The sequence below is a fragment of the Zalophus californianus genome, chromosome 2, assembly GCF_009762305.2.
Source record: "Zalophus californianus isolate mZalCal1 chromosome 2, mZalCal1.pri.v2, whole genome shotgun sequence".
Classification (NCBI taxonomy): domain Eukaryota; kingdom Metazoa; phylum Chordata; class Mammalia; order Carnivora; family Otariidae; genus Zalophus; species Zalophus californianus.
This window is the reverse complement of record NC_045596.1, coordinates 109,718,302-109,728,720: the sequence shown is the minus strand read 5'-3', so window position 1 is coordinate 109,728,720 and position 10,419 is coordinate 109,718,302. Positions and strand designations below refer to the sequence as shown.

Sequence of the window (10,419 nt, the reverse complement as noted above, 5' to 3'; positions counted from 1 at the left end):
ATGGTAATATGGAATACACTGTAAATAAAAAGAAAAAAAAATCTGAAGAAAGGTTTACATAGACATTTCAACCAAGGACATAAAGTGCAATTCTGAAGAAAATTTTGACACAAGCTATAGTACTCAAAATGTTAAAGCTAATTCAAACTATTTCAATCCATCTTTAAAATCTAGGCAGAGTGGATCTGTATTTTTCAGTTTTATGAATTATGCTATTTTTGGAAAAGCTTACTGTTAAACTAGTTGAATTTCTGAGTCATAGTCAATTTCTCCATATTTCAACACATTTTGGAATTGAGTGGAAACTAATAAAACATTAATATAAATAGTGTTGAAGTTAGTACTAATCACATACCTACTATATGTGTGTAAATATAGATATACACATACTACACATTTGCATATTATGTTTAAGTATATAATACATACATACACATTCATATGTTTGTTGAATAAAATTATTCATTAGTTCATCCTCACTGTTACAGGAGCAAGCAAAAAAAACAAAAACGCTTGCACTGACTAAGCTTATATTTAATTATATAGATAAGCAAGTAAGTATTCCCAGAACCAGAGGAATGATCAAAAATGTAATTATGATTAGCCCCAATTAACAGCTATAAATCACAGAATTAAAATGCCTTTGTTCCTGCTTTGGCAGCACATATTCAAAAATTGAAATGATACAGAGAAAATAAGCATGGCCCAATGCAAGGCTGACAAGCAAATTCATGTTTTTCCATATTAGGAAAAAAAGAAAATGTTAACTGTGTGAGGTGATGGATGTTTTCATTAGCTTGAATGTGGCAATCATTTCACAGTGCATATATATATCAAAACATCACGTTGTATACCTTAAATGTATATTCAATTTTTATTTGTCAATTACACCTCAATAGGGATGAAAAAAATATTTTACTTTTGCTGCTACCACTACTCACTCTGCTATAACAAAGATGGCACATCAACATTTATATTGTTCCATTTACTATGCTCTTTTACATATATTATCATGCTTCATATTTACAATAACCTATTATCAGTCAAGTGTCTGCTTTGGCTCAGGTCATGATTGGTATGTATTGTTATCATAATTTTATTGATAAGAAAATCAAGGCTCAAAGCTTAATTAACTAGATCAGTGTCTGATATCTAGAAGAAGGCAACAAGAATAGTAATAAATATAAAGAAAGAGCAATGTCTGTATATAAGACAATTAGTTCAAAAGACATGTTGTATTAGGATATGTCAGGTGATGAAAATATAAATATAGATATGACTTTAAGACCTATCTTCTAGATATATCTGAAAACAATAATTATGATATAACATAATAAATGGTATGTTATACATATTTGCAAGGTAAATGGAAATGAGGCTTATTGCCAAGTCCTAAAATATACTTTAAAAAATAATGATGACATAAATTATTTCAACATTGGTTATTTTACATATTTATATATAGGTGAGGTGATAGATAAATTGATATAGACCAACTGTCAGAACAATAGGGAATAAAAAGAGAGAAAATACATTACTAGTTCTTAATCTGTTATTACATATGATTACATTTTTTTAAAGATTTTATTTATTTATTTGAGAGAGAGAAAATGAGAAATAGAGAGCACGAGAGGGAAGAGGGTCAGAGGGAGAAACAGACTCCCTGCTGAGCAGGGAGCCCGATGTGGGACTCGATCCCGGGACTCCAGGATCATGACCTGAGCTGAAGGCAGTCGCTTAACCAACTGAGCCACCCAGGCGCCCCATATGATTACATTTAATAAAACTAAAACTTTGTACAAAGTAATAAAATAAAAATAATTCAGCTCATTTTTTTTTCTGAAATGGTGGGGGGTGACTTTAATCTTATGTAGAAGTTTACAAAGATAAGAAAGGCGACAATTTCTATCCAAACTTGATGGATAGCTGCCAAATCACTTGGGTTAAATCATTTCCTTTTTGGGTTAAATTGTTTTCCTTTTGGTTTTTGTCTTTAAAGTTTTTTAATTTATTCAAAATGATAGCTCTTTCAAAGATCAGTGATTAGGGCGCCTGGGTGGCTCAGTCGTTAAGCGTCTGCCTTCCGCTCAGGTCATAATTCCAGGGTCCTGGGATCGAGTCCCACATTGGGCTCCCTGCTCGGCAGGAGGCCTGCTTCTCCCTCTCCCATTCCCCCTGCTTTTGTTCCTGCTCTCGCTATCTCTCTCTCTGTCAAATAAATAAATAAAATCTTAAAAAAAAAAAAGATCAGTGATTAGAAAAACAGGATAAAATAGCCAAATCCTTGAGTAACCAACAACATGAAATAGAAATGCCCACTCTAATGAAATAACTAGCAGTGGAGAAAATAAAATTATGAAAATACATAAACAATAAATTATAGAATAGATATAATTAATATCAGGAGAGAGACATGATAAAACATTTTGACTACTTAAATTAACAAGAGTCTAAAGAAAAAAAATTTGCTTTTGAGAAAATACAATTGGTTAATAAGACTTCCAGGTTGAAAAAAAAATTGTATGTTAGTGAACTGAACAAATGAGAATGTCTAGACACAAGCATAAAAAAACATACATTGATAGAGATAAATAGATGGTAGATAGATAGATGATAGATAGATGCCAGATAGATAGATGCCAAAGAGATAGATGGGAGATGGGAAATGGGGGAAAATGTTCAATTATGTAAAGGATAGACATAGAAAGTTAAACACTCACATATTTGGAGTTGTAAAAGTCAGTAGTTTTGGATTTATTTTAAGAACTTAAAAAAAAGAAAAAATAACTTAAAAAAGAAACAAAAAATGGAAGAAAATAATAAATATATGCATAGTGATTAAGAGTATAGGGGAAAAAAGTCAAGAAATAAAGCTAAGAGTTAATTCATTGAAAGGATAAAAAAATGACAAACCTTTGTGATGGATGTCAACTAAACTTGTGTAATTATTTCCAAAATATACATCTATCAATTATTATGTTGTATATCATAAATAAATACAATGTTATATATATATCAATTAAATCTCAATAAAACTGAAAAAAACAAAATCACAAAAACTGGAGAAATTGTTTTAAAACAATAAGAGAAGTAATACCAAATATCAGGAATAAAAAATGAAAAGTAATTATATATGAGGTGCCAACCTTTTTTCTTAAAGGAACAGATAGTAAATATTTTAGGCTTCATGTTGTAACTACTGAAATTCTTGTAACTACTCAAATAGTTTCTGCTATAGTGGCATAAAAGTTATAGACCATATGTAAGTGAGTGAGCATGATTATGTTCGAGAACACTTTATTTATAAAAACTGACTGACTCTCAGGCCACAATTTGCTGACCACAGTTCTTGTTTTCTTTTTTTAAAGAGAATTCAACACTAATGTAATATTGCATGTAAACTATACTCAAATAACTTTTTAAAAAATAAAGGAAAATTTAAAAATAAAAAGAATTAAAGATTTATTTTTAAGGAATATACAATGCAAAAATCTTATACTTTTGTAGATAAAATACACATTCAAAAGGTAAATCAGGGTATATTAACAATTTTAGCTTAATAAATTTGAAATGTAAGTAAAATACACAATTGCCTAGAACATGTAATTTTCCAAAAGTAACTTAAAGTAAAATAAAAAACCAAAATTGTCCTATAACAAATCCATTTACTCAGTAGTCAAAGATCATCTCATAAGATCATTTCAAACCTTGATGGCTCTACCAGCAGATTGTTCCAAACATGAGACAAAATAATAACTCCAATATTACATATAATTATTTTGAGCAGAAAGCCAGAGGGAACATATTCCAATTCATTTTATGAAGCTATAATAACCTTGATATCAAATATAAAATAAAATCAGAGAGGGAGACAAACCATAATAGACTCTTAAGTATAGGAAACAAACTGAAGGTTGCTGGAGGGGCAGGGCACTGGGATGAGGTGACTGGGTGATGGACATTAAGAAGGACATGTGATGTAATGACCAGTGGGTGTTATATGCAACTGATGAATTACTGAACTCCATATCTAAAACTAATGATACACTATATGTTAACTAATTGAATTTATTTATTTTTTTAGTGGGCATTTTATTTATTTATTTTTATTATGTTATATTACCATACATTACATCATTAGTTTTTGATGTAGTGTTCCATGATTCATTGTTTGCATATAACACCCAGTGCTCCACACAGAACGTGCCCTCTTTAATACCCACCACCAGGCTAGCCCATCCTACCACCCCCTCCCCTCTAGAACCCTCAGTTTGTTTTTCAGAGTCCATCGTCTCTCGTGGTTCATCTCCCCCCCAATTACCCTCCTCTTCATTCTTCCCCTCCTGCTATCTTCTTTTTTTAAAACATATAAGTATTATTTGCTTCAGAGGTACAGATCTGTGATTCAACTAATTGAATTTAAATAAAATAAGTTAAAAAACAAAACAAAATGAAACTTTACCAGGATAGGAAAGGAAAAAGGAATTAAAGTCAATCTAATTTATCAGAAATAAGGAAGAAAAAATTGCAGATTATCAGGCAGAAATCAACAATGTATTTAAAAAATATGACATCGTGGACAAAAAGATTTATTCCAAGCAAACCTAGAAAGCTGTAATGGCTTCATATGAAAATAGCAATGTGATGCACTGAAACAAAAGACTTCACAAAATCATAACTTATTTAATGCCATGGCCTTAAAAAAAATCTTACATTTTAACAACCTAACTAAAAAAGAGTGGGCTTAACTTGATAAAGTTTTTCTTCAAAAGTCCTTTGGAAAGCATCATACTTAATAAGGAAATGCTAAAGTATTTCCTTTGAGATTGGAAACAAGAGAAACATCAATGTTATAAGTAATTCATATTGGAGATCTTAGATATGGCAGTAAGGATTTTTTAAATAATAAAAATTAATGGAAAAAGGAAAACAAATGGTCATATCATGGAGGTTATCATGTGCACAGAAAATTCAAAAGAGAGATGTTTGGGTGGCTCAGTCCATTAAGCATCTGACTCTTGATCTCAGCTCAGGTCATGATCTCAGGGTCATGAATTCAAGCCACATGTTGGGCTCCAATGCTGAGCATGGCGCCTACTTAAAAAAAAAAAAATCAAAAGAATCATCAATACTTTATACCAATTAACAGTTTTTATCAAGATTTCTTGACATGAGTTAATTATGCCAAAATGAATTGCATTTCTATATATGAGCTACAAACACAAAGTAAAACACGACAGATATGAATTACAATAAAATTTTAAAATCAAGTTATTAAAAATAAGTCTAACTAAAGAGTGCCAGATCTTTGGAAAACAAAAAACCTTGTTGATAGCAATTAAAGATGACCCAAACACATTGAGAGTTTTGCCATAATTAGATTGGCAAAGAAGTTAAAGAACTTAATGAAGTCATTTCTCTTCTAAATTTGTCTTTACTATCAATGCATCCCAAGTAAAAGCTCAGTTGGATTGCACTTAAACATTATCAAGCTATTTCTATACTGTATGTTAAATATAAAAATGCCCAAAGTTAATATAAGTTTCTTAAAGAAAAGAATAAGTTGGGGGATGTATTATAAAATATAATGATACAGTGTGGTATTAGAAAAGCAATAGATTAAATAGATAAATGGAATGAAATAGATAGACCATAATAAGAAAAATGTTTGTATGGGCACATGGTATTTGGGAAAGCTGATATTATAGATCGATGATGAAAGATGGATTTGTCAATAAGTGTTGCTGGTAAACCTGATTATGCAAATGGGAAACAATTAAAATGGCCCTTAATTCACACCATATATAACAAATTCTTCCTTGGGGAATAAATATTTAAATGTAAAAACTAGGCAAAATTTTCTCTGAGCCTTTGGTTGTTACTGCTGTTGTTCAGTATCTTCTTGTTCTTTATGATTTGTGGGGTTTTGTTTTTATTGTTTCTTGTCAAGGGTGCTGGGTTATTGGTTTCTTTGCATAAAATATGATGTTGGGTTTAGATGTCCAGCTTAAGCAACTGTTTTCTAGATAGAACTTTAATTAAAATTTGTGTTTTTAGCCTCACTTTTCACTCTCTACTTTTTTGTTGCTTTGTTTTGTTTTGTTTAAATCCAGTATCCCAGGCAGTTTGGTTTCCCCTCTACTGTACACACTATTGTTTATGTTCTGTTTGTCTGCTTTCTCTACTCTCTTATATTTCCTGATAATCTTCATTCTCCTTTCCTCCTTCCAAAAATTTGCTGAAACCTCTTGAATGCTTAAGAGCATTTCATTTCCTATGTTGTTCTATTTAATTTCCTCTTGTACTTCATTTATAGCCTAACTTAGCTGTACGGGAGATATAGTCGTATTTTTCAAACTGAATGTAAAAATACGTTGTTTTCAAACACAAGTAGTGATTAAATTTCTAATAATTGAGCAATAGTTGAGTGTTATGAATTTAATTTTCACTGACATTTCTCTCTCAGCAAGAAAAACTTTGCTCTCTTTCTCTAAGACAGTACTAAGGGGCAACTTGTTATCACCATTAAATTGTTCAGATATAGAATATACTTTGCCAGGAAGTTGGAATCATCTTATTCTCAGGATCCTTCTATAAAACAACAAACAGCTATATAAATAGGTGTTATCACTTTTATTTTGCAGCTTGAAAAATATATTTCAAATAGCCATCCTAATCAGATGTATTATTAATGAAACACACTTTCTAAGATCAAAATTTTTAGAAAGTAGATCAGATTGAATTATCAAAGTTGGCTTACAGAACATGGATTCTAGGAAAGGGAGAAAGGCTGATGGCCTTCAATGATTGTTCCTTCTGATAAAGGTGTGATCAGATGTCTCTACAGATGTCTTTTTTTTTAGTAAAAAAAACACAGGTAAAGTAAAACTCTTTGGTAGCTTTATTTAGTTTTATAGAGAAGTTTAGATAAGACTTCGGGCAAGTGAAACAGCTGTGCAGGTGGAATCTGGGTGTATTCCAATCCCTTCTTACTGAAATTCATTCCTAGTTCCCTGATTGAGTATTCAACAACTATTTCCCTTCATCTTTGTAGGAAATAATTTTGGACTCTGCTAAAATATCAGCCGCCACAATAATGTGTGGGTTTCACCTTTTAATTTTTGGAAGTTAAATATAGAGTGGACTCTTGGACAACATGGGTTTGAACTACCCGGGTCCACTTATACACAGATTTTGGTTATTGTTAAAAACGGTAACTGGGTTTTCTTTTTCTTATGATTTTATTAATAACATTTTCTTTTCTCTAGCTTACTTTTCATAAGAACACAATACATAATTCATATAATATACAAAATATGTGTTAATCTACTGTTTATATTATTGGTAAGGTTTCCAGTCAAGAGTAAGCTATTAGCAGTTAAGTTTTTAGGGAAGTAAAAGTTATATATGGATTTTCAGCTGTGTGGGGGCATCAATGCCTCTCATTCCTACATTGTTCAAAGGTCACCTGTATTTTCATATTTGGTGAGCATCTTAGTTTTGTATTTGATTTTTTTTTAATTTTATTATGTTATGTTAATCACCATCCATTACATCATTAGTTTTTGATGTAGTGTTCCATGACTCATTTTTTGTGTATAACACCCAGTGCTCCATTCAGTACACGCCCTCTTATTACCCATCACCAGGTTAACCCATCCCCCCAGACCCCTCTCCTCTAGAACTTTCCGTTTGTTTCTCAGAGTCCATAGTCTCTCATGGTTCATCTCCCCCTCCAATTCCCCCCCTTCATTTTTCCCTTCCTGCTATCTTCTTCTTTTTTTCTTTTTTTAACATATAATGTATTATTTGTTTCAGAGGTACAGGTCTGTGATTCAACAGTCTTACACAATTCACATTGCTCAACATAGCACATAAATTTCCCAGTGCCTATCACACAGCCACCCCATCTCTCCCACCCCCACCACTCCAGCAACCCTCAGTTTGTTTCCTGAGATTAAGAATTCTTCATATCAGTGAGAACATATGATACATACCTTTCTCTGATTGACTTATTTCGCTCAGCATAATACCCTCCAGTTCCATCCATGTCATTGCAAATGGCAAGATTTCATTCCTTTTGATGGCTGCATAATATTCCATTTTCTTTATCTATTCATTTTTCAGATGAATGTATTTGATTTTCTAAGTAGTACCCATCTGGTCACTATCTTACTCTATATTTTTTTAGAGATAAAAGAGCAAAATTTTTGGCTTTTCCAATTTTTAGCATGTTGACTAATAAAAATCAATGTCAAAATTTCTTTAATTTTTTCTGGTTACAGTCTCTTCTTTAGTTTTTTTTTTTTTTTTTTTTTTTGGCTGTTTGGGGCCTTTGTTTTTTTAAATTTTTTATTGTTATGTTAATCACCATACATTACATCATTAGTTTTTGATTCTTCTTTAGTTTTTTATATAATCTATTGCTACTTCAAAACTGATTTAAGTGGTGACAACAATAATCTTAGCTATTTCTATATTTTCCACAATACATGTAGCATCTGAGTACCACTTTTTTGGGGAAATTTATCAGAGTTCTATGGGAGTTTTATTTTATTTATTTTTTATTTTATTTATTTATTTGATAGAGAGAGACACAGTGAGAGAGGGAACACAAGCAGGGGGAGAGGGAGAAGCAGGCTAACCGTGGAGAAGGGAGACCAATGCAGGGCTTGATTCTAAGACGCTGGGATCATGACCTGAGCTGAAGGCAGATGCTGAACGACTGAACCACCCAGGCGCTCCTGTATGGGAGCTTTAAAATGGCATTTATAATCTCCTCCAGCCCCATCCATGTTGATATAAAAGTTGGGTATTCATCCTTTCTGGTGGCTGAGTAATATTCCAGTGAATATATGGACCACATCTTCTTTATCCATTCATCTATTGAAGGGCATCTTAGCTCTTTCCACAGTTTGGGTATGGTGACTAACATAACAATAAAATTTAAAAAAATTAAAAAATAGCATTTATATTTCTATAACACAACAAAACATTTTGCATACTAAAATAATAAAACGTTCTTAGTTGCTTTAAATTGTCATATGATCAGAAACAGGAGACACAGGCTAAATTTCTACATGAGCAGTAGAGCTACTAATACTTGTAAAACAATTCTCCTTAATGAGACCCAAACAATGTGACATAAGGTCATTCTATCAATGAAGGAAAATCAATCCCAAGATGAGATGAACATGAATTTCTACTCCAAGAACATTTTTTTCTTTAAATTATATTAGAAAATGCTAGTTCTTGGAATTATACTACAATCTTGCTACACAAGTGTTATGGACTGGATGTTTGTACCTCCCTAAATTCATATATTGAAGTCCCAATCCCCATTGTGATGGTGTTTGGAGGTAGGATTTGAAAGGTAATTAGGTCATTTATGATGAAACCCCCATGAATAGAATTAGTGCCCTTATCAGAAAAAACAGAAGAGAGATGATCTCTCTCCACTATCTTAACACATAGCTATCTGTAACCTAGGAAGTGAGCACTTATCAATAATTGAATCTGCTGGCTCCCTTAATCTTGGATTTTCCAGGCTCCTGAACCGTGAGGGATAAATTTCTGTTGTTTAGGCTACCCGCTCTATATTTTTATAGCAGTGTGAGCTAAGACAAACTTTCAGAATTTTTATTCTTTTTTTAATTAAAAAATAATAATTTGTGAGCAGAATACTTGACTACAAGAAAGCTGCTATCCATTTCCTGAATTGATCAAAAAACACATATTTTACATTTAAAGCCATGTTTTCTTAAGCCCAAAGTTTACATTATTGCTTTTATAAATGTTTACTTTATATTTGGGTAGTATAAATAAAATGCATAATATAAAAGTTACAGGCTAGGGTTTAACATTTCAAAAATGTCTGAAAAAAAGGTAAAATGCCCAGTTTTTTTCTATTTTATCTTTTTTTGTCTTTCTTTTCTAGTCCTCCAAATTTGATAACTTTTTTTAATTTGTTACATTATTTTACTTAAAAGGACAAAGTATAAATCAGGGAAATATTATACACAAGTTTTCTCTCTACCTTGATTACATTCCTGCTTTATTCCAGTTTCCATAAAATATATTATGTAAAATAGATTTGAAAATATATATTTTACAGTCAACATTTATTTGATTGTAAAAATAGAAACATCAGTATAAAATATAAGTAGATAATAAGCTTTACTCATGAGCTTCTCCATCTTTTCAAGTGGATCAGGTAGACTGATGGCACTTTAAATAATGTGTTAAATTTAGAAAGAGAATACATTAAATAGGAAAGAAAGTTGTTGAAAATAGGAAAACCTTTCCATTAAGGGTTTCAGATATGAAATGTTCTATTCAGACATAAACTAAGCTTAAAATGAGAGATTTTTTTTAACTGAAAGAGCTAGAGAGTAATTAAAGGTAATTGGCATGTTATTA

The 10,419-nt window shown here is 31.4% G+C and overlaps 1 pseudogene; it reads left to right on the top strand.

Annotated features, from left to right (window-relative positions):
• Nucleotides 1-649: 649 nt before the first annotated feature.
• LOC113926100 lies at nucleotides 650-747 on the top strand (annotated as a pseudogene).
• Nucleotides 748-10,419: the final 9,672 nt, after the last annotated feature.